We start from the raw sequence: 20,979 nt of genomic DNA, 5'->3' as shown, positions 1-20,979 counted from the left end.
TATCATCGTATAATGTATTAGATTTAGACAAGCATAACATGTGTTATTAAAATGTTATTTTAAAACATCTTAAATAATGTAAGTCCCTATTCCCCCTCAAGACTTCCTTTATAGGATTGGTGCATCCCCACATCTTTCCCATGATCTCCCAAGATCTGAGGTGTGCGTATAGGGGTAGTTTTATGTGCCCTCAAGGAGACACATTATTGATGGATTAAGAACCACCTTGTGCCATCCCATAATATAACATTAAATGATATGTCATAATGTAAGCCTAAATTAATTTTAAAATCAGAGTATGATAGCATGTTGTTTGCTATCAAAGGGTGGACTGTCGAAGTCGGATAATTGGCGGAGACAGGATCGTTTTAAAATTAGATCTGCATGACGCCATTTTGCGAATGGTAATGAGATGCAATTTTGCGACTGGCCGCCCAGTGCCATTTTAGTGAAACTCGCCATTATAAGTACATATGGCGATGCTATTATTTAGCATTGTGCGATTCCCATGCAATAGAAAGAAGTTAAAAGTCCTCACCATGTAAATACAGACAGTCACTAAAACATATAAAATGATTATCCCTGCATAACACGTACCATAATGTACTCCACAAAACACATAGTCGCACAGCGCTAACAAGCGTCTTTTCCCTATTCCCCAATACTTACACACTGCATACATACATGAAAGGTTCCCTAGTATTAAAGTGTAATATTCAAGGTTTAGTCAGTAATTATTAATGTTGTGAAATAAAGATTATTTGATATCTAAGGTTTAGTACATGGTAAACAGACCGTGTTTGGTGTTGTACTAATCCACTGTGTCTCAACAGATTTCAGGTATCATCGATGAGAAGATCGGAACATGCGTCTGCAAACTATGGACTATAGAGAGTTGAAACATTAAAATGTACTCTGTAATGTTAGCAGCTTAGATTAGCATGCAGCGGAAAAAAGGTCACAAAGGGCGGTTGGAGACTGTTTGTGTCTATTTGAATTGACCTATGAACTATCCTGTAACAAAAGCACCTTTAAGAAGAACCAATGGGATCATGTCAAACTTGTCTATTGAATTGCCTATCCCTGCAAGAGTATATATGTGCGCTCTCTGACCCCATTCTTGAGTCTTCTTGCTGTGCTGTTGACGGAGGTTTCTAATGCTGATGCTGGTATCTGGGCCCAGAGCACGTGTGTATATAACAACTGTCCCTTGGGGCTGTATGATTTACTTGCACTAATTGTATTTAGATCACAGTGTGTAACAATCTGTTTTTATATTGAATAATCTCTTTTTGTGCTTTGGAACCACATTCAAAGTCTGAAAGCATTTATTTCTTGTGCGACCCATTACACTGAATATCGACAATTTTAGAAGGTATAGGAAAGAATATTGTTTAGAAAGTATAGGCAGGAATCGATTGTTAGAAGGTATAGATAGGTAGGAATCAATAAATTATATGTATAGTGTCCACATACTGTAAGTGTTTTTTGTTTCTCAAGGTTTATGTCAAGTAGAGTGCACAATCTTCTAGTGTGGCAGCTGGGAAAGCAGAGAGTTTAGTGATTTCATATTTGTTTGATTAAGTGAATATTGTCAGGTTGTGGCCTGGGATTGGTCATTACTCGCCACAGTGCCAGATTCTCCTGATCCTCCATGAGATCAGACATCAGGTGCAGTGGCAAGTGATGCACTGAGGATTATTCCTAGGGTCTGCTAGGACATTCTTGGGTTGTGCTGCTACTTGGTTCCTGTGGTTGCCGTCATGGACACAGCCATGACAGTCCATATCACCTGACTACCTTTGTCCTGTGGTAGCATAGTTAGCTGCAAGCTGACGTTGTCCTCCAATGGACTGCTACCATTGGGTATTTAGCCAGGCTCCATATAACAGGAAGTTGCCTGTACAACTTTGCTACTTCAGTGCTGCTTCTTTGTGGTTTCATTCCAGGCTCCACGTTGGTCTGTGCTGAGTTTATTCACAGTATCCTGCAGTGTTTCTTCAAGTGTTGCCCACGTCCTGAATTCCGAGTGTGTCATATCTCCTCTCGACCTTATTTATTTTTTTGTTCCAGTCTCTCTCTGCTTGTGGCTACTATATACACCACCCTGTATTGGAGACCAGCGCTTTTGATTAGAGCTTTGTCTGTGTCTGGATCCCTAGTGCAATTACTAACCTGTGTCCAGGTCCCCAGAGATCTTATTTCATTCATCTGCATCTGGATCCTCAGTGCATCAATACTGATATCTTTGTCTGGATCCACTATGCATCTATTACTGATATTTACATCTGGATCTCCAGTACCTTTGTTACTGAGATCTGCATCTGGATCCCCAGTGCACCTTTAACTGATATCTGCTTCTGGATCCCCGTACACTTGTTCACTACCTGTGACACTCCCTGAGTATCAGAGCTACAATACTCTCCCAGCACCCCTCCTGTGTCTTCCTGTATTGTTGATTCTTTCCCACTAGTAGCGGGTACCTGACCAAAGGACCGCGACCTGCTTGTCAAACACCTCCAGGAAAGGTAGACTCCATGCCTTAGGTCAGGTCTCGTGGATGAGGAAGACATATCTACAAGCCCTCTGTCTCCTGCTATTTCCTCTCCCCAAGGCCCAGGCTCCAAGCCCTCCATCTGAGGATCCCAAGAACGTAAGCATGACAGTTTGTACAGGCAAAATGGAAGCTTCGGGTTCCTGAGGTACAGAGGCTCTGCAAGACATCACATCCCATATGGAGAATGAGGAGGCCACACAACAGCAGGTGGCTCAGTATCTACAAGAGCTCTCTACCCAACTACTCACCTTTCAGTATATTCTTTTTACTCTGCTTCCAGCTCCTTTCATATCCCCTCCTACTAACCCACCACTTGTAGGGGGTTAGCAAAAGTCTCACATGCAGTTGTCTACACCTGAACGTTTTGATGGGAATCCAAAGTGTTTTCGGGGTTTTATTAACTAGTGCAAGATCCATTTCAAGTACTTGCCCAAAATTTTCCCACTCAGAGGTCTAAGGTGGCATATGTTTTTTCTCTGCTCTCTGGAACTGCCTTGGACTGGGTGTCTCCACTATGAGAATGAGCTGATCCCCTCATTTCTAATTATGTCGACTACATCAGTGCCTTCAAAAGGATCTTTGATGAGCCAAGTTGATCTACTTTGGCCTCTTCCAACTTCCTTCAAGTCCACCAAGGGACACGTACTGTGGGTCAGCACATTGTCCAATTCCAGACTATTGCAGCTGAGCTAAAATAGAATGATGAATCTTTCCAGGCAGCATTCCTTCATAGATTATCTGAGATATTGAAAGACAAGTTGGCCTCTCGAGATCTACCTGAGGGACTGATTCAGACCTGGTCGCTAAGTTGCGGTCGCTCGGTGACAAAAGGGGCCAGGTATGCAAATCCCTCGATTGTACTGTCTGGCTTAAGGATGCCGTGTATGTTTTAGAGGGTGACAGCAGTAACCATATGTAGGAGTATAAAGCCGCCCACCTCTCTCTCTTAGCACATGTCATCTCCAGGAAGTGTGTGATTAATTGTGAACATTGAAACCCATCGGAGCTGCATGCAGTACTTGAGGTAGCCCCTACCCCACCGCAAGCACTGCGATCAGTTCAGGCAAAAAACAAACAAACAAGTGACATGTACAATGATGCTACATTACTAATTATGTACACCCATTAAACTCCGTTTTGATGCTCAGACACGCCTGCATTCACAAATCCACTCCACCCATTCACAAGCACCTTCCCCTGTCAAATGGCACTGTCACTCAAAGTAGTGTCCAGTCTGTGTACTACGAGTGCACGATTCTGAGCCACAGTGACTGGTTCATGCATGCGTACTTTTACAGATGTGCGATTATTGCCCCTAGCGAGCATTCGCAGCTTAGCGACCGGGTCTGAATCAAGCCCTGAGTCTCTTGCGGAATTAACTTCACTATGAATTAAAATTGATCTCCACCATAGCAAACGTTTTGCTACCATAGGATGTGAGGAACATTTTAAGGATCATCCTATGCCAAGTCAATCTTCCTCTTTCCCTTCTTCCTCGAAAGAAGAATCGATGCAGCTTAATAGATCCTGCTTAATCTTTACTGAACGTTCCCAATGTTTCCAGAATAAGCGCTGTCTATATTGTGCTACCCCTAGATATATCATTAGTGCTTGTCCTCTTCTGTCAGGAAATGAAAGTCCCTAACTGGAACCGGTAGTATCCAGCTGGGTGTAGCAACCACGCCCTCACAAGTAAAGGATAGTCTGATGGCTGTAGAAATTTATTTCCAGACTCAAGTCTAAAGTGTGGAGGCTCTTGTGGATTTTGGAGCAACAGGGAATTTTATCTCTGAGTCTTTAGTCCAGGAATTAAATATTCCAGTACGACCCCTTTCTCACTCATTGGCTCCATTCTGGGAGATGCTATGACTTAAATTTCTTTTCAATTCTCTCTCTGGGTAGGAGTGCTTCATCAACAGGACATTGAGTTACTGGTCTTACTGAAGAACTTGCATGCCCTGGTGTTGGGTCTGCCATTGATTCAAACCCATAATCCCATGATGGATTGCGCTTCCATACATGTGTTGGCCTGGGGCTCAGGTTGTTTTCAGAGGAGTCTCTCTCAAGTACTGCCAATTTGAATTCAACAGTTTTCTTCCAAGGCTTCTGCTCCCAAAGTTCTGTCTGAATCAACTAATTATTCTGTTACTTCCAACTCTCATCTGCCAGAACCTTAGTGATGTCTTTTGTGAACAGTTTGTAGATAAGATGCCCCCCCACTGGCCTTGGCATTGCGGTATTGACATTGTTCCTCATAGAGATGTGCGGTACGGTTCTCCAGAAATCTGAATCCACCTGAATTTTGAAAATCCGGGTAAATCCGAATTGCGGTTCTAATCTCCTGAGGAGATCCAGGAAAATCCGGATCGTGGTTCTGATATTTCTGCGGTTTGGAATTTAGATTTTAGATCCGAATTTCGGGTTTTGTATTGTATAAATTACATGATTTTAGTTGTTTTTAAATCTTTTTTTTTAAATTCCAGATCCAAAACCAAAACCAAAACACTTGAGGGTGGTTTTTCAAAATCAAATCAAGATACAAAACCTTGAAGGTGATAAAGATCTAAAACCAAAAGACAGGGGTCGGTGCACATCCCTAGTTCCAGGGAAGACACCTCCTCAAGGATGTATATACCCGCTGTCAGTCCCGGAGACTGCGGCCATGTCTGACTACATAAAGGAAAATCTGGTCAAGGAGTTTATCAGACCATCATCCTCTCCCACTGGAGTTGGGTTTTTTTTTGTGGAGAAGAAAGACGGGTCTTAAAACCTGTATCGATTACCATGGTCTTAACGAGATAACTATCAAGAATAGGTATCCGCTACCACTGATTCCGAAAATTTTTGGCAAGGTGCGGGGTGCTTCCATTTTTCCCCAACTGGCCTTCCATGGTATGTACAACCTAATCCGTATACCTAGTGGTGAAAAATGGAAGACCACCTTCAATATGCGAGATGGCCACTACGAGTACTTGTGGACGCCCTGTGGGTTGTGCAACGGATATTGTCTACAGTTTCATGGTAGTCTACCTAGATGATATCCTAATTTTCTCCAAGAACATCCAGACCCATCATCTACATGTCAGAGAAGTGCTCTCTTGGCTTTGAGCTCACCATTTGTTTGGGGAAATTCCCAAGTGTTTGTTGATTGGTCTTCTGTCCCTTTCCTTGGTCACATCATTTCTGGGGATACCCTACAAATGGATCCTGAGAGCAATTTGAGATTGGCTTCGGACAAATTCTTTGAAAGCTATCCAATGTTTTCTTTGTTTCTCCAATTATTACTAGAGATTCATACACAACTTCTACATTATTGTTGCTCCCATTACTGCCCTCACAAGAAAAGGGGCTAATCCTTCCCTTTGGTCCCGTACTGTGGAAGCTGCTTTCTCGATTTTAAAACAAGCTTTTTCCACTGCTCCCATATTCAACAACCATGCTTAGAAAAACCATTTACTTTGGAAGTGGATGCCTCCTCCATGAGAGTAGGAGCTGTATTGTCTCAAGTGGCTGAGGATGGTAAGACTCATCCTTGTTGCTATTTTTCTCAAAAATTTTCTCCAGCAGAAATGAACTATACCATTGGGGATCAGGAGCTGCTTGCTATGAAGTTGGCTTTGGAAGAGTGGACATACCTTTTGGAAGGGGCCAGGTTCCCTGTTACCATTATTATGGACCAGAAAAAGCTCCTATATGTCAAGACTGAATTCTTAGCAAGCTCGATGGTCTCTTTTTTTTACCAGATTTGATTTTAAAGTACATTTTCGTCTGGGCATCCAAAATTGAAAAGCTGATACTCTCTCCCAATCTTTCCTACCCATACATGAAGAGGAAGAACCACCTCCTACTCGTCCAATTCTTAACCCCATGGTTTTTGCTCATACGCAAGTTTTAACTCCTTCTGGCAAAATCTTTGTAGCTCCACAGTTGCGTAAGAAATTATTAAATTGGGCTTATGCTTCCTTGTTTGCTGGCCATTCTGCCATACTTAAAACTTTCAAGTTTCTGCAATGCTCCTATTGGTGGCCCACCATGAAAGAGGATGTCCAAAGCTTCATCATCTCCTGTCCCAAGTGCACTCAGCAGAAGTCAGCATGCAGCAAAACTGTTGGTCCTTTCTGTCCATTACCCATCCCTAGATCTCCCTGAACCCATCTCTCGATGGATTTCATCTTGGATTTGCCAAGTTTTAAAGGTCATAATACTATATGGGTAGCAGTGGACTGATTTTTGAAGTCGGCACATTTTGTACCCATAGAGGGTCTACCTTCAGCCCGCAACTAGCTAAGATCATTGTTTGTGACATCTTTTGTCCAGATAGCCTACCCAAGGAAATCACATCAGATTGAGGCATACAGTTTGTGGCCAAATTCTGCAGGTCCTTGTGTTCTACTTGTGGAATTAAGCTAACATTTTCATCTGCTGATCACCCACAGACTAATGGGCAAACAGAGAAGATCAATCAATACCTGGAAACTTTCATTATGCTTTTCGTGTCCTCCTCTCAAGATGACTGGTTTGATCTGTTGCCTTTGGTGGAGTTTGCCCTTAACTTTAGATACCACATTTCCACAGGTTCCACCCCATTTTTTGCTATTTTTGGAAGACATGCTCGAGTTTTGGAATTTCAGGACCTTCCTCCCATAGAGGTACCTGCTGTTAGTAATCTGGTCGAATCCCTTTCTGATGTATGGAAGAACATCCACTCCAAATTTCCTGCAATTACAAAAGATTTGCAGACCGTAAACATCTTGCTGTTCCTCTCTTAAGAGTTGGAGATAGGGTCCAGCTTTCTACTATGAACATGCATCTTAAAGTTCCGAGTAAGAAATTTGCCCCATGATTCATCAGACCATACCGCATTCTGAAAATCATTAATCTGGTGGTTTACAAACTTGAACTTCCTCCTCAATTAAGAATATCAAGTACCTTTCATATTTCCTTACTGCAACCATTAGTTCTTAATTAATTCCAATTCTCTCCAGCCAAGGCACCTCAAGTTCAAACTCAACAAGTGTTCAATTCAAAGTGGAAAGGATTCTTGATTCCAGATTCCGACTGGGCCTTCTGCAATATTTGATTGATTGGAAGGGCTGTGGTCCTGAAGAACGGGCATGGATCAAGGCTTCTGATGTCCATGTGCCACAACCTATTCATGCCTTTCATAGGAAATTTCCTAGTAAACCTTCTAGGTGTCCAGAGTCCACCCTGAAAGGAGGGGGAATTGTCAGGTTGTGGCCCAGGATCAACCATTACTTGCCATAGTACAGGCTTTCCCTGATCCCCCAGGCATTCAGACATCAGGTGCAGCAGCGAGTGACGCACTGAGTATTACTCCTTGGGTCAGCTAGGATTTTCTTGGGTTGCACTGTTACTTGGTTCCTGTGGTTGCCGTCATGGACACAGCCATGACAGTCCATATCACCTGACTACCTTTGTCCTGTGGTAGCATCATCAGCTGCCAGCTGACGTGGTCCTCCAATGGACTGCTACCATTGGGTATTTAGCAGGGCTCCATGTAACAGGAAGTTGCCTGTACAACTTTGCTACTTCAGTGTTGCTTCATTATGGTTTCATTCCACGCTCCACATTGGTCTGTGCTGAGTTTATTCGCAGTATCCTCCAGTGTGTCTTCCAGTGTTACCCAAGTCCTGAGTTTTGAGTGTGTCATATGTCCTCTCGATTTTTTTTTTCATTTGTTCCAGTCTGTCTCTGCTTGTGGCTACTATATACACCACCCTGTATTGGAGACCAGTGCTTTTGATTAGAGCTCTATCTGCGTCTGGATCCCTAGTGCATGTACTAACCCATGTCCGGGTCGCCAGAGATCTTTTTTCATTCATCTGAATCTGGATCACCAGTGCAACTTTAACTGATATCTGCTTCTGGATCCCAGTACACTTGTTCACTACCTATGACTGTTATGCTCCCTGAGTATCAGAACTTTTAAACTCTCACAGCATCCCTCCTGTGTCTCATGTTTTTGATTCTTTACCACTAGTACCAGATACCTAACCAAAGGGCCGCAACCTTCTTGCCGGGGCAGCTAAGCACAAATCCCAATTGGAGGGGTCATTGGCGAACACCACTCGTTAAGTTAGAATTTGCACCTTTGGTCAGGTCTCATCAACATGCGGTGCTAGTGAATGAGAAAGACATATATACAAGCCCCCCATCCCTTGCTATCTCCTTTCCCCAGGGCCCAGGCTCCAAGCCTTCTGGGTGAGGATACTGAGAACATAAATGTTACAAACATAATTTTCCAAAAATACAGTATAATAACATATGTGATTAATTAAAACTAGAAGGTAAAAAGGGGATTGAGAAATTGTTATCCATTTTATGCATAGTAATATTTTGAAATTTTCACATACAGTAAGGGTGGGAAATGTTAGAGCGCTGACAGTCCTGTGCTTTAAGTAGGAGTGCTTTGCTAAATGAAAATAGTGAAAATGAGCAGTTTATGGGAATGCTGTGTCTACTGTAGTAAGTGTAGAAGATTTTGGATAGTAAAAATTCACAGTGAATATGTTGAATATTTGAGGGATTGGTACAGGAAATGGAGAACTGAATTTGACCAAAGCAAGTTCAAATCAAAAAGCAGGTTAATACATATGTTTAATTCTAGATTGAATGAAGTCTATGCAGTACACATAATTTAGTGGGTTGAGGGAACAAAAAAGGCAAAGAGAGGAGAAAACAGAATATAAAATAGGAAAGTGACAGCTTGTCAGGGTTACAAGAGTTTAAAAAAGTGAAGACATAAGGAAAGACAGTGAAATTAAAAACAAGACAGTGTCAAATTCCCCTATGCACAGAGGACATGTTTTTATGCTGGAAAATATGGACAAGTAATGCTATTAACTCAAGACAAGAAACAATGGGACGTAGGGAATTGGTATGAATGAAATGGAATCTCTGAAATGATTGGGAATGACAGCCCAAGACACATTGAACTTATATGATGTTAACAGAGTAAAATGGTGTAATAAGGCAGAGAGAGATGACAGACTCGTAGGTGTAATGGATACCTGCAGACCTGCCCACAGAAGAGAAAACTACATGAACATTAACAGTACAGAGGACTAAGTTAATGTATAGAATGTGTCTGACAGCAGATCAGACAAGGAATAAAACCTAGGTAAAACATGGTTCAAGCTGTATAAAATCAGAATCAGAAGGTCAGAAGGGAAGCAGAGAATTGGAAGGGAACATTTTTGGAGTCTGGGGAGAATTGTTGGACTATGATTGCAATGAAGAATACTGCATGCTAAATACTTATTGGACTGAGTATTTGCTGAATGTACCAATTTTTTAAGCTTAACTAACTCCTGTTAGCTTATATTGATGAAGGGGCAGCTTAATTTCTCTCTACACTGCTACATTCCTACTTCAACTTTAGACAAGAAAAGAAAATCCCAGCCCACATAGGGGAAGGCTAGGATGTACATCAATACATAATATTTAAAAAAATAAATACGAATGCTTAAGTATAACACTATTATAATTAGAGATGAGCGGGATTGGATTTCAGAGATCTGAGCCCACCCGAATTTAGCAGATCCGAGTCGGATCCAAGCAGACTTGATTTTTCCCGCCTGACATGGATCTCAAACCGAGGCAAAACTATAAAGTCTGAAATCTCGCGGTTCGTGAGCTTTCGTCTCTATGATCAATGTAGTATATAAGGGATCACATGACAGATGCCATTTCACTCCAGCTGTGGAGACTGAACAGGGATGGTGGGTAGTGTAGGGCTGGGTGAGGTGCTGGTGCTGTCTGCTGTGTTCTGGGCTGGTGCTCATCCATTCTGGCCTGGCTGGTGCTGTCACTGTGCTGTCTGCTGTGTCCATCTGGGCTGTTGCTGATCCATCTGGGATGTCTGTGCTGTCTGCTGTGACCTGGGCTGGTGCTGCTGATCCATTCTGGGCTGGTGCTTTGCTGTCTGCTGTATCCATCTGGCCTGGTGCAGAACTGCAGATACATCTGGGCTGGTGCTGTGTCCATCTTGGCCCAAGTTCTGGCCTAAAAAAAATATATATGGTCAATAAAAAAATCAATCAGTGTCTTTTATATTTTTCTGTGTCTGTGTGTGTGTGTGTGTGTGTGCATGTTAGGCTTAACCACAGTACCGCACAAGATCCATCCAGCAATGCAAGTTGCAACCTAGTGCTGCCCAACTCCAGTCATTGTCAATCTGTGCTCTGGGCCCAAGTTCTGGAGCATAAAAAAATTCAAATCATTTGTCTTTTTTCTAATTCTTGTCTGTGTGTCTATGCATGTTAGGCTTAGCCACACAAGATTTAGTAAGTCGGCAACGCAACCTAGTGCTGCCCAACTCCAGTCATGATCAATCTGTGCTCTGGGCTCAAGTTCTGGAGCTGAAAAAAATAAAAATCAATTGTCTTTTTTATCTTTAACTTTAACTGTCTGTGTGTGTGCGTGTATCCAGCCAGCAATGCAACTTGCAACCTAGTGCTGCCCGACTCCAGTCGTGATCAATCGGTGCTCTGGACCCAAGTTCTGGAGCATAAAAAAAAATAATAGAAATTGTCTTTTTTTTTATCTTTAACTTTAACTGTCTGTGTGTGTGCGTGTATCCAGCAAGTAACGCAACTTGCAACCTAGTGCTGCCTGACTCCAGTCATGATCAATCGGCTCTCCGGGGCCAAGTCTTGGAGCATAAAAAAAATTAAATAAATTGTCCTTTTTTTGTCAAATTTTTTTTGTGTGCGTGTCAGCCACACCTGGCTGTCACTGTCATTGGCATAGGTGCTCAGGGGTGCTGTGCTCCTGTCTGTCAAGTGGCTGCTGCCCAAAATAATAAATAAACAATTTTTATTGTGTGCGTGTCAGCCATACCTGGCTGTCACTGTCATCGGCGTAGGTGCGCATGGGTGCTGTGCTCCTGTCTGTCGAGGGGCTGCTGCCCAAAATAAAAAGTAAACAATTTTTATTGGGTGCATTTTAGCTACACCTGTCATCGTTGTAGCTGCACAGGGGTGCTGTGCTGCTGTCTGTCAAGGGGCTGCATGAATATTGCAATGAACACTTTTTTTAAGATATTGGGTTACAAAAAGTTGTTTTTTTCATCTTAAACATAGCAGAAATGTTATCCTAACAGCTTATAAAGTTATATTATCTAAAAGACTAAAGCCTATATTTATTTACAAACCCATATAGAGTAGACATCCTAAATTCTATTCAAAAACATTAACAAAAGTCAGGAGAGGCCTCAGAGAACATGAAAAAAGATGCTCTAGGTGCTAAGCTTCAAGGGATTTCTCCGTCATGTTCTGCAGTGTGGAAAGGTTTCATTCACATGTTTTCTATAAAGCAGTTCAAAGTTACAGCTTTCAAAGTGTCTGGCTATAACACCCATCTTTGCCAGGAATAACCAAAGATTATTACAAGCAAAGGATTCATATGTCTGGAATCTGTCTTGGAATTCATGGATCATATTTTGCCTGAATGCACTAAGACATCCAGTGATTCTGTCACTGTGTTCTGTAACCGACTTTATTCCTACCTGAATCACAAACTGAAATACGGAATAGTAAGCACAGACACATGGAGGCCTTTGTTATTCCACTGCCTGCATGCCAACCAATACATCCCAGACTACACCCACTGGGGATACCAGGTCTTGATAATGACTATCCACATCTGTTGCTAGGCCTTCTTCTTCCAAACCATCCATCCTGGACTTCCTGTCCAAAAAAGGGTGAGCAGGGTACAGAAAGAGGAGCTAGATGTCCCCAATGAAATTTTTTTCATCTATAATAGATGATGTGGAGAGATAAGAGCTTCAGATGTTGGAACAGGGGCTCCCACCTATTTGGCTTCCCTCCAGAGAACAGAGCTCTGTTTCACAGGAAGTGTCTATGCCTGAGCTGATAGGTAGGTAGTCTCTGTCTGTTGGTAAACACACTTCAGGAGATGGCAACCCAAAATAACAACAGCTATAATAATGTGTTCACTGATAACCAGCCTGATCCCTTAACAGTAACATACCCCATATGGTCAACTCAAAACATGACTCACAGTTTGCAGCCTCCTCTTCCTTATGACACTAATCCAGTTGCCATGGTTGATCAATCAGCCACGTGTGGTCCACCCAATTTTTGGCTTTCTACATTCTAACATATTCACATATCTAAGAAGTGGACAGTGGGAACAATGGCAATATGAAGGCCACTAACTAACTCTGTTTTTTTAATGTCCCTGTGCAGGTTGGAAAATTCCATTACATAACAAAAGGTTTGCAAAGGGTTATTTAAGTTAACTGTTTATTTATTTTTGGAAAGCATGCTTCCTGGCCCCTTCTGGGATTGAAAAAATCCACTCCCAGCAAGCAGGCATGGCGCTCAAGAAAGAATTCCCAAGAAAGACACAATGTAAGACTTAAACCTTAAATCTGAAATGTTGCATTTGCTGCTCTGTTCTGCTTCTTCACATATCTCATATGGTTAAGTGGACAGTGGGAACAACAGCAGTTTGAAGGCCGCTAACTAACTATGTTTTTTTATGTCCCTGTACAGGTTGGGAAATGCCTTTATAGAAGATTTGCAAAGCATTATTTAAGTCAATTGTTTATTTTTTTTTGGAAAGCATTCTTCCTTGTCTCCTTCTGGGATGAGAAAATCAACTCCCAGCGGCAGCAGCCATGCTCAAGGATTCTTCTTTGGCAAGGACTGATGTAAATGTACTGTATCACATTTTTTTGTAAATGCCTCCTCCCCTCCCCTTCTCCCTCATAAATTTTCTTTTGAATCAATAAACAAAATTAAATTTTTTACCAATCAACCCTTCCTGTCCCTGCCCTACCTTCAACAACATACATAGTCCAACTCCCTCAGGCCTCTCTAGAATAATAAAAGTATTTCCTGATGTGCCATGTTTGAAGTTGAACTGCCATGTGTTTGTGCCACCCACTGCTGCAGCTTAGCTTAGTCAGCCAGCTATCTTGGTGCATATTTTGGGCCTAAAGTAGATGAACAAATTAATATTAAGAGCTGTGAGGTGGTCAAAATTGACTGGAAACGAGAGGAAGTAAATGTTATTGAGGTTATTAATACTGTAGGAACAAAAAAGGCCCATTTTATGTGATTTTAGCTGTTTTTTTTATTTTTTAAGAAAAAATCCAGATCCAAAAGCAAAACATGAAAACAAAACACGGAGGTGAGGTTTTGGCAAAACCAATCCAGATCCAAAACCAGGGGAGATCCATGTCCAAAACCCAAACCAAAACATGGGGGTCAGCTCACTTCTCTAATTATAATTGCATTGAAGGTTATATTTCCATTTAAAAAAAATCAGTGTTAAGACATCTATGCTACACAAATGTAATGGTAGTGAAATTTCGGCGGCTAAACTGCTCAAATCCCGACAGCATGAGCCTGACAGTGGGAAATCCCGAGAGCAGCAGGTAAGTGATCTAACCCTCCTCTCTTCCCACCTTAACCCTAACCCTCCCTTAGGTACGGTCACAAAATTCACACATGTGCAGTCGTGCGCACACAGAAAAAAAATATACAAAAGACACTATTTTTTTTTTTCGGGTCCAGAACTTGGGCCCAGAGCACAGATTGGTGATGACTGGAGATGGGCAGCACTAGATTGTGTTGCTGTATCTTGTGTGGCTAACACGCACATACACACAGAAAAATATAAAAGACACTTTCATTTTTTTTGTTTTCTAGCACGACTGGAGTTGGGCTGGATCTTGTGCGCTACTGTGGTTAAGCCTAACACACAAGCACACACAGAAAAATATAAAAGACACTTTGATTGATTGATTTTTTTTTTGTTTTTAGCACGACTGGATTTGAGCTGGAACTTGTGCACTACTGCAGTTAAGCCTAACGCACGCGCACACAGAAAAATATAAAAGACACTTTGATAGATTTTTTGGGGTTTTAAGCATGACTTGAGTTGAGCTGGAGCTTGTGCACTACTGCAGTTAAGCCTAACATGCACACACACAAAGAAAAATATAAAAGACACTTTGATTTTTTTTTTTTTACTTTTTTTTTTTTGGGAGTCCAGAACTTGGCCCAGAGATGGACACAGCACAAGCCCAGGACACAGCAAACAGCCCAGATGGATCAGAAGACAGCAGAGTGACAGCAGCGTGACCAGAGACCAGAATGGATCAGCAGTCACCAGCCCAGGACACAGCAGACAGCCCAGATGGATCAGCAGACAGCACAGTGACAGTGACAGCACCGTGACCAGAGACCAGAATGGATCAGCAGTCACCAGCCCAGGACACAGCAGATAGCATCAGCACCTCTCCCAGCCTACCCTACCCACCCTACCTGTTCAGTCTCCTCAGCTGGAGTGAAATGGCATCCATCGCGTGGTCCCTTATATACTACATTGATCATAGAGACAAATGCTTGCGAACCGCTAGATTTAATCTCTATTGTTTTGCATCGATTTGAGAGATCCGAGTAAGGCGGGAAGCCAGGGGGCAGCCCAGCATCTCAGAGAGTGCATGGCATGCCACCACAGTGACATTGATGTGGGTGTTGTGAGGCTCCACCCCCTTCCTCAGAGGCTTTACACCCATTTTAGCCAAAAGTATAACCATTGTGATGCTTATACTATTTAATGGTTGTGAAGCTGAATTTGATTTCGAAAGCCTGGCGACTATTTGATGCTAGGCTTCCTCAGCAACTAACCGGGCCACCACTGGACCCAAGTAATTAGTAGGGGTGTGCACCGGCCACTTTTCGTGTTTTGTGTTTTGGTTTTGGATCTGGATCTTTCTTCGTGTTTTGGATCTGGATTGGTTTTGCCAAAACCACCCTTCCGTGTTTTGGGTTCTGGGTTTTGTGTTTTGGATCTGTATTTTTTTGAAAAAAAGCATAAAAACAGCTAAAATCACAGAATTTATAGGTTTTTCTGCTCCTATGCTATTATTAACCTCAATAACCTTAATTTCCACTCATTTCCAGTCTATTCTGAACAACTCACACCTCACAATAGTGTTTTTATGTCCAAAAGGTTGCACCGAAGTAGCTGGATGACTGTGCTAAGCGACACGAGTGGGCGGCACAAACACATGACCCATCTTGGCGTGATACTGCAGTGGCAGACAGGATGGCAGTTTGAAAAACTAGGCCCAAAACTGTACATAATGCAAAGAAAAAAAAGAGGTGCAAGATGGAATTGTCCTTGGGCCCTCCCACCCACCCTTATGTTGTATAAACAGGACATGCACACTTTAACAAACCAATCTTTCAGCGCCAGGGTCTGCCACACAACTGTGGCTGAAATGATTGGTTCGTTTGGGCCCCCACAAAACAAGCTGGCAATTAATCTGTCCCTGCACAAACTGGCTCTACGGAAGCAAGATGTCATCCTCATCCTCCTCATCCACCGATTCCTCACCCTTTTCAGTGTGTACATCCTCATCCTCACAAAGTATTAACTCGTCCCCGCTTGAATCCACCACCACAGGTCCCTCTGTACGTTCTGGAGGCTGGTCTCCCTGGAAGAGCTGATAATTCATTTTGATGAACATCATCTTCTCCATATTCTGTGGAAGCAACCTCCTATGCCTTTCGCTGACAAGGTTCCCGGCTGCACTAAACACTCTTTCGGAGTACACACTGGAGGGGGGGCAACTCAGGTAAAATAGAGCCAGTTTGTACAGGGGCCTCCAAATTGCCTCTTTTCCTGCCAGTACAGGTACGGACTGTCTGACATGCCTACTTGGATGCTGTCACCGATGTAATCCTCCACCATTCTGTCAAAGGTGACAGAATCATATGCAGTGACAGTAGACATGTCAGAAATTGTTGCCAGGTCCTTCAGTCCGGACCAGATGTCCAAACTTGGTCCTGCCTGCCCTGCATCACCGCCAGCGGGTTGCTTAGGATACCTAAGTTTTTTCCTGGTAGCCCCAGTTGCGGGAGAAAATTAAGAAGGAGCTGTTGACGTGTCACATTCCGCTTCAGCTGACATTGTGTTCACCAGCAGGTCTTTGCTCCTCTGCAGGCTTGTGTCGGCCGGAAAGAGAGACACCACATAGGCTTTAAACCTAGGATCGAGCACGGTGGCCAAAATGTAGTGGTCTGATTTCAACAGATTGACCACCCTGGAATCCTGGCAAAGCGAATGAAGGGCTTCATCCACAAGTCCCACATGCTGAGCGGAATCGCTCCGTCTTAGCTCCTCCTTCACTTTCTCCAGCTGCTTCTGCAAAAGCCTGATGAGGGGAATGACCTGACTCAAGCTGGCAGTGTCTGAACTGACTTCACGTGTGGCAAGTTTGAAGGGCTGGAGAACCTTGCACAATACGGAAATCATTCTCCACTGCACTTGAGTCAGGTGCATACCCCCTCCTTTGCCTATGTCATAGGTGGATGTATAGGCTTGAATGGCCTTTTGCTGCTCCTCCATCCTCTGAAGCATATAGAGGGTTGAGTTCCACCACGTCACAACCTCTTGCTTCAGGTGATGGCGGGGCAGGTTCAAGAGTGTTTGCTGGCGCTCCAGTCTTTGGCACGCAGTCGCTGAATGGCGAAAGTGGCTAGAAATTTTTCGGGCCACCCAAAGCGTCTCCTGCATGCCCCTGTCGCTTTTCAGAAAATTCTGCACCACCAAGTTTATTGTGTGAGCAAAACATGGAACGTGCAGGAATTTGCCCTGATGTAATGCCCGCACAATATTGGTGGCGTTGTCAGATATCACAAATCCCCAGGAGAGTCTAAGTGGGGTAAGCCACTCGGCGATGATTTCCCTCAGTTTCTCTAAGAGGTTGTCGGCGGTGTGCCTCTTACTGAAACCGGTGATAGACAGCATAGCCTGCCTTGGAATGAGCTGGCGTTTCTGAGATGCTGCGACTGGTGACGCTGCTGCTGTTGCTGCGTAAGGTGATACATCTACCCAGTGGGCTGTCACAGTCATATAGTCCTTAGTCTGCCCTGTTCCACTTGTTCACATGTCCATGGTTAAGTGGACATTGGGAACAACGGCATTTTTCAGGACACTGAGGACACTTTTTCTGATGTTTCTGTACAGTCTCGGTATCGCCTGCCTAGTGAAGTGGAATCTAGACGGGATTTGGAACCGGGGACACACTACCTCCATCAATTGTCTAAATCCCACTGCACTAATGGCGGATACCGGACGCACGTCTAACACCAACATAGCAGTCAAGGCCTCAGTTATACGTTTTGCTTCAGGATGACTGCTGTCGTACTTCATCCTCCTCGCTAAGGACTGTTGGAGGGTCAATTGTTTAGTAAAAGTAATGGTGTTCCTACTTCCTCTCTGGGATGATGAACGACTCCCAGCAGCAGCAACAGCAGCAGCGGCAGCAGGAGGCGTAGCAATGCAGGATCCTCCGGAGGAATCCCCGATAGGAGAGTCAGTCATGCCAGTGACATGGCCTGCAGGACTACTTCCGATCCTGACTAAGGAGGAAATTGACGAGGAGGGAGTTGACGGTGTGGTTTGCAGGTGCTTGGATACAACAGGACAATGGGATTTAGGTGTCCCTGGACTGCTTACGGTCTTAGCCAAAGTTTCTGAACTTGACAGTAACTTATTATGAACGCGCTGCAGGTGCCGTATAAGGGAGGATGTTCCTAGGTGGTTAACGTCCCTACCCCTACTTATTCCACCTTTACATAAGGTACATATGGCAAGACAGTTGTTGTCCGGATTTGGATAGAAATATTGCCAGACCAAAGAGGTGGAATGTTTGGTCTTCTGCCCAGGCATGACCGTGATGGGCTTTTTCATCCCACGGACAACAACTGTCTCCCCCGGAGCCTGATTTAAACAAACCACATCACCATCAGTATCCTCCTCGCCAACTTCCTCCTCAACGCCAGCTACACCAGTATCCTCATCCTGTTGTACTTCAACAGTAACATCTTCAATTTGCATATCAGCAAGTGGACTGTGGGTGCTCCTTTCAGCACTTGCAGGGGGCGTGCAAATGGTGGAAAGAGCCACCTCTTCCTGTCCAGTGCTGGGAAGGTCAGGCATCGCAACCACCACCACACTTGGACTCTCCTTGGGGATTTGTGATATCTTCTTAGAAAGCACAGTTCTTCGCTGTGCTTTTGCCAGCTTAACTCTTTTGATTTTTTTAGTGGGAGGAGGGCTTCCATCGTCATGTGAAGCTGAACCACTAGTCATGAACATACTAGGGATCGACCTTAGCCGTTCCTTGCCACTCCGTGTCGTAAATGGCATATTGGCAAGTTTACGTTTCTCTTCAGCTGATTTAAATGATTTTTTCAAGGTCATTTTCCTGAACTTTGTCATTTGGGATCGTATGTGCCCTCTATTAGAACATTGGGCAACGGCCTTGGCAGACGATGTTGATGGCATGTTATCGTCTATGTCATGACTAGTGGCAGCAGCTTCAGCGCTAGGAGGAAGTGGTTCTTGATCTTTCTCTATTTTATTTTTATTGGAGAAAGTTTGATCCTCCATTTATGTTATATTGATTTGATATATACGTGCGGCTAAACACAGAAAATATTTTTTTATTTTTGCTGGAGAGTAGTGCACTTTGTGGGTTACACCAGCCTTTAAGAAATGAGCCAGCCGGCTCTTTACTTATGGGACCCAGGCGCACGCTTGGCGCTGCTCCTTTGTTGATGCACGTGCGGGTACTGCGCACACAATTCACAAACACAGAAAATATTTTTTTTTTGGTTTGGACTGGAGTGTACTTTGGGGGTTACAGCACCCTTTAACGGTCAAGCCAGCCGGTCCTTTACTTATTACACAGGCGCACGCTTGGCACTACTTTGTTGATGCACGTGCGGCTACTGCGCACATAATTCACAAACACAGAAAATAATTTTTTTTTTGGTTTGGACTGGAGTGTACTTTGGGGGTTACAGCACCCTTTAACAGTCATGCCAGCCGGCCCTTTACTTATGACACAGGCGCACACTTGGCACTACTTTGTTGATGCACGTGCGGCTACTGCACACACAATTCACAAACACACAAAAAATATAATTTTTTTAGCACTTGGGGGAAGCACCCCTGATGGACAGAGCACCCCCTGGACAACACTACAGCACCCCTTTAGGACTGGGACACTGCACAGGACTTTGGAGTGGACACAGCCCCTATGGAGAATTGACTGCACAACACAGTCCAGCCAGCCCCTATGGACTTTGAAGTAGTGGACACAGCCCCTAGTAACAACAGCAGCACAGCACAACACAGCCAGCCCCTATGGACTTTGAAGTAGTGGACAACAGCTGCACAGCGCAGCACAGCACAGCACAGCACAACACTACTCTGCACTACACTACACTACACTACACTACACAGCCCAGCCAGCCCTATCTCCCACCCTCCCTCTTCACTGTCCACAGCCGAGTGAGAAAATGGCGCCGACGCGGGTACCTTATATAGGTTCCAAAACCCGCGAGACTCAGAAGGCGGGATGATGACATTTTGCCTCGATTTCAGATCCGAGTCAGGCGGGAAAAGTCGAGCCTGACTCGGATCTGCCTCGGATCGGGGGGGCTCGGGGGGGTTCGGATTTCAGAAATCCGAACCCGCTCACCCCTAGTAATTAGTACCAGCTCTATTCCCTTTAAGTGCCGATGCAAGTTTGCGCACAACAAGCAAGCCTAATCCAGCAAATATAAAATGTATTATTGCAACAATATCTTCATTGAAAAGTGACTCAAGAAGATTAATAAGGAGTGTTCAAACTGTCTATAGAGCAGGTGCTTGAGTTGGAATGCAGCTCTCCTGTAGCAGTGATTTCAGATAAAATGTTCACCTCCTGTTTAAGTGCTATGAGTTATGCTATATAAAGTATTAAAAACTTGTTGGAAATGGAATGTAGTTGGCATCCCGATGGTCAGAATGCCAGCAGTGAGAGTCCCGGTGCTCAAATCCCTACAGCATTCTGAATCCTGGTTCCAGAATCTCGACCGCTAACATACCAATGGTGTGTATTAGGGTTAGGTTTATGGTTAGGGATAGGCACTATAAGAGGGTTAGGGTTAAGCTGCAGGAGGGGAGGGTTAGGGTTAAGCTGTGTGGGGCAGAGTTAGGGTTAGGCTGCAGGAGGGGAGAGTTAGAGTTGGGTTGTGGGAAAGGTGGGATAGGGTTAGGATTAGGGTAAGGATTATAACAATTTTAAAGGAAATTATATAGGGATTCTGATTGTCAGGATGCCACTGTCGCTATTCTCACCATCATATTCCTGACTGCTGGGATCTCTTACCCAACCTGTCGGAAACCCACTTAGAACAGATAATCTAGCTATAAAACCATAGCTGTGAACTGTCATTCCTTGGATCTTGTATTTCTAACACCTTCCTAACATATACTGCTACAGTATTTGTCACTTTTATTAAGATGCTTTGGAGACTGCCAAACAATCATACTTCCAATCACTCATTTCTGTTCAGACTTTA

This window comes from Taudactylus pleione, unplaced genomic scaffold (assembly GCF_031769625.1).
Source record: "Taudactylus pleione unplaced genomic scaffold, aTauple2 ptg000309l, whole genome shotgun sequence".
In the NCBI taxonomy this organism is placed as follows: domain Eukaryota; kingdom Metazoa; phylum Chordata; class Amphibia; order Anura; family Myobatrachidae; genus Taudactylus; species Taudactylus pleione.
The sequence above is the reverse complement of the archived record's forward strand: the minus strand, read 5'-3'. Positions refer to the sequence as shown.